This window comes from Parasteatoda tepidariorum, chromosome X2, assembly GCF_043381705.1.
Source record: "Parasteatoda tepidariorum isolate YZ-2023 chromosome X2, CAS_Ptep_4.0, whole genome shotgun sequence".
Lineage (NCBI taxonomy): Eukaryota > Metazoa > Arthropoda > Arachnida > Araneae > Theridiidae > Parasteatoda > Parasteatoda tepidariorum.
The window spans coordinates 54147456-54151620 of NC_092215.1; positions in this window are offsets into that span (position 1 = coordinate 54147456).

Below are 4165 nucleotides of genomic sequence, written 5' to 3' on the forward strand. Positions count from 1 at the left end.
CTACACTGTAAAAAATCTCGGTTAATGTTTATCCAATACTTGGTGCAAAGTTTGCTAATTGCACCATAAATAGGATAAATCAAAAATTATTTTATCTAGGTTGCACCATAAATTGGAAAATATGATCAAGAAATGCGCTTATGGCGCAATCGATTGCACCAAACTTTCGTACTATGACAGGCACGTGACCGATGACTTATTTTGTAGTTGTTGACAAGATGGACGATTTTGTTGTTGAATCTTGATATCATCTCATGCAAGTTGTCTTTGAAATTGTAAATTTCTTTTGAAGGTAAGTAAACTTTTCTTAATTATTTGCATTAATTACAGTTCATATCTTTAATATCAACTTTAAAAATGTTGTTCTCCGTTCTGAAAGTGTTAGCTTCAAATTTCTTCTAGGAAGCTGTATTCGTTGTATGAATAATTAAATATTTTAAAATCTATATTAGCTCTTTTTCAGTAAATAAGGAGATACGACGATTTTATGTGCGCAGAAAGTGCATTTACAGTTTATTTGGCTAAAGGAGCATAGCTTTCCGCCAAATTTACTGCTGGTGAAAATTTTCTAGGTTCGTGTTTTTATTTCATTCTACCGAACAAAAAAATTCGTATGTGCTTTCTGTTAGGATTAAAATTTTTTATCAATATCTATGTTTTTGTTTTGATTTTCATGCTCTATTTTGCTCATTTTCGTTTGTAATGTCACATAATTACACGAATTTTGGTCTATGCATTCTAAAGTGCTTCTGTTGTAAAATTTTCATTGCGAATTATTCACCTTAAATTAATACTAACCGTTGTCATGGAAACTAGATTTCTCTTTACGTTCGTTGAGCGCACGAGGTAGGAGAAAAACATAGTGGGTTATATTGGCGTTGAAGAAAACAAAGCGATATTTTATTTTTAATTCGTCAAGAATACCTTACTGAAATTTAGAACAAAACACCGCAAGAACAAGATTTGTTTTAGAACATTTAGAAATAAGCTGATTTCTTATTATAATTTTTTGCTTAAAATATATTTTATTATTAATATTTTTTATTTAAGCGAAAATTTTTTTCATTTTTCAATGAAACAAAGTATTGTATTTAAAAAGATAATAAATATATATTTTTTATTAAATACGAATACTTTGATACTCATAGATACTCTGCTTTAGATACTTATTTTTCTATGTTTTTTCATGTTTTTTTGTAGCTTTATGTATATTAATTTAGCCCACATTTGTGTTTTGTGGGTGAGGGGAAGGATAATATAACCATGAAATTGAACATTTTCATTCATCCTCAAAAATGTCATACGTATTCTTTATAATATTTACAGTTGTGTTTGTTTTTTTAAATAATTTTTTTTGAAAAGTTTCATTTTAATTATAAAAGTGAATTTTTTTTATTCTGAAATATATGTGCTTCTATGAAACAAAAGACCTTTAGTTAAAAAGGCAACCCTCACAAACAGTATACATGCGGAGTTTTAATACTATCCACATGAATACTGCTTGTGTGTTAATCAGCAGCCAGATTCCACCCTCTTAGACTCAACACGAACTCTTTTATCTATACAAGTGAGGATCAATTTGTTCATTTATTATTTTAACTGTTAACAGTTCCTTCAGCAAATTTTTTACTGAGCCGCTCTGCATAGAATTCAATTCACAATTTCTCAAGTGGAGAAATTTTATTTTGGTGCTTTAGCGCATTTTAACAAAAATAATAATAACAATATTTTAAAATATCAATATCTTTCTTTCCTTTCCGAGATCTTTGAGGGTGAAAGGAGGCTTAAGATAAAAATCCCCCCCCCCTGNTCTTAAGATAAAAAAACCCCCCCCCCCCGTATAAATAGTTGGTCTCGAAAATTTTTTTTAAGGTAGTGAAATGTTTTGGCATTTTTTTACATGAGAACTACAATTTCTCAATTTTCTTTATATTGTATTTTAAAAATAGTAATTGAAGTAAGACTTGCTTTGATTTATCTTTCTATGTCTTAAAAAAGTAAGGATTCAAATCTTGTTTCTTCTGTACATTTTATTAGTATAAATTACATTATTTTTAATCTTCTTTCATTAGCACAAAGGTACCTACAACTTCGATGATTTTAATTGAGAAAGAGACACAGGAAAAAATATTGTCATACCCAGTGCCAAACCTATTGATAAAAATATTTATTCTGCCAAAATCACCAGAATTCCAAAAGGTTATAAATAGTTTTTTCACACTTGAAAAGTGCTAGTTTCAAGAACAGCTTACAAACAAGGAATGTGTATAGTTTCAAGTTTTGAGAATGAAGAACCTGTGTTTGGAAAAACAATTATTCTTTTGTAAATAGGCTCCAAAATTTTATTTGTGTGTAATCTTTTTAAATCTTGTTGTGTTTTTTACAATCAACTAAAAAATTTGATATAGTTAAAGTAATAACTCCAGAAAATCTATAATAATGAATATGTAATAAAAATATTGTTTTTTCTCAAATACTCACCATCATTTACTAATTTATAACAAAAAATTACAGTATTTTTTTCCAAACTGTGTGAAATTTTACTCTCTTTATCAAGTAGTAAATTATGCTTGTAAAAAAGTAATTTAGCTATATTGTAGATTTTAATTCAGATGAGGCAGAATATATCAAGAAATTAAGTATCTTATTAAAATATAGAAAATTATTTTCAGATGATCCCAAATTTCAAAACTCTAAACATTGAGGCATAACATAATTTTTATTTTAAATTACTGTAAATTTAAAATAAGTTTGAATTGAATGCACTCTCTTAGTAACAAAAACATACTATCTATCATATTTTTGAGTGAATATTTTGTATTTTTTTTTAATAAATGCTGTGATATGCATAAAAAGTGTAATATATTTAACTTTTAAGACCCTCCTTAAAAGTTATTACATTCTGTCTATGTATACAAATATCAAAGTGATTGTAAATGAATAAATTATGTTTAAATATTGATCTGTGTATTTTTTGTTAATATTTACAAGTTATTTAACTATTTTTACATTTCTTAATTTACTTCAAATTTAATATTTCCATACGCCATTAATATACGTAATTAATATTGGAATGTTTCCTTAATTAGAGATTGGGGGTTGATCAATACACTGTTCTACTGTAAAGTGCTCAACTTCGCGTGCAGGTCGTCGGGCTACCGAAACGGGGGAGCCATCCCCTCTGCAAAGGATCAAAATTGTGATGGCATGTCTTCAGATCATCCTCAGGGATGTTTCCCAGACCATCGCCAATAGCCCATTGTGCAGCACTAGTGCGACGTAAATGAACAACAACAACAACAACAACAATACAATATTCGTCTACTTTTTTATATACATTTTTACTTGTGAAACTAATGTTTTCATTTTTAAATAATAAAATAATTTCAAAATACATAGTAATAAGAATTTGATTCAGCCTAAAATTAAAATTCTTTTATTTTCTCTTTAAAACATTAGCAGTATTAACTCTATAGCATCTGTTCATGCTTTAAATGAAATGTAAAATATGATTCAAATTTTACATATATCAATTTGAAGAAAGAAAAAGTTTATATATGAATGAAAATATTTTTAAAGCGCCAAAAAGCAGATAAAGTTAGCATCATTAATAAATATTTATAAAAAAACAGAAGATAATTTAAATCAAATTATAATTTAATTATTTAAAGATATAAAAATTATAAAAGCTATTTTTATTTTAGATGTATTATTTAATATGTATTTATATATATATATATATAACATAACACATCTAAAATAAAAATAGTTTTATTAATTTTTATAGATTTAAATAATTTAATTATAATTTGATTTAAATTATCTTCTCTTTTTTTAATAAATTAATGATGCTAACTTTATCTGCTTTTTGACGCAGATAAATATTTAATAATGGTGCAACCTTACCCTGCTTTTTAACACTTTAAAAATACCAAATCATGGTGCAACCTTCCACCATTTTTAGTTCCCTTCAAAACGCTTATTTTTGGTGCAACCTTTCGCCGCTTTTAGGCTCTTTCAAAATTCCGATTTTTGGTGCAACCTTCTCTCGTTGTTTGGAACTAGTAAAAGCACCAACATATAGTAAAACTGAGCACGACTTTATGTAGCCAGCAAATGAATACCAATATTTGGTGCCGCATAGCTCGAAATTTTTTACAGTGTA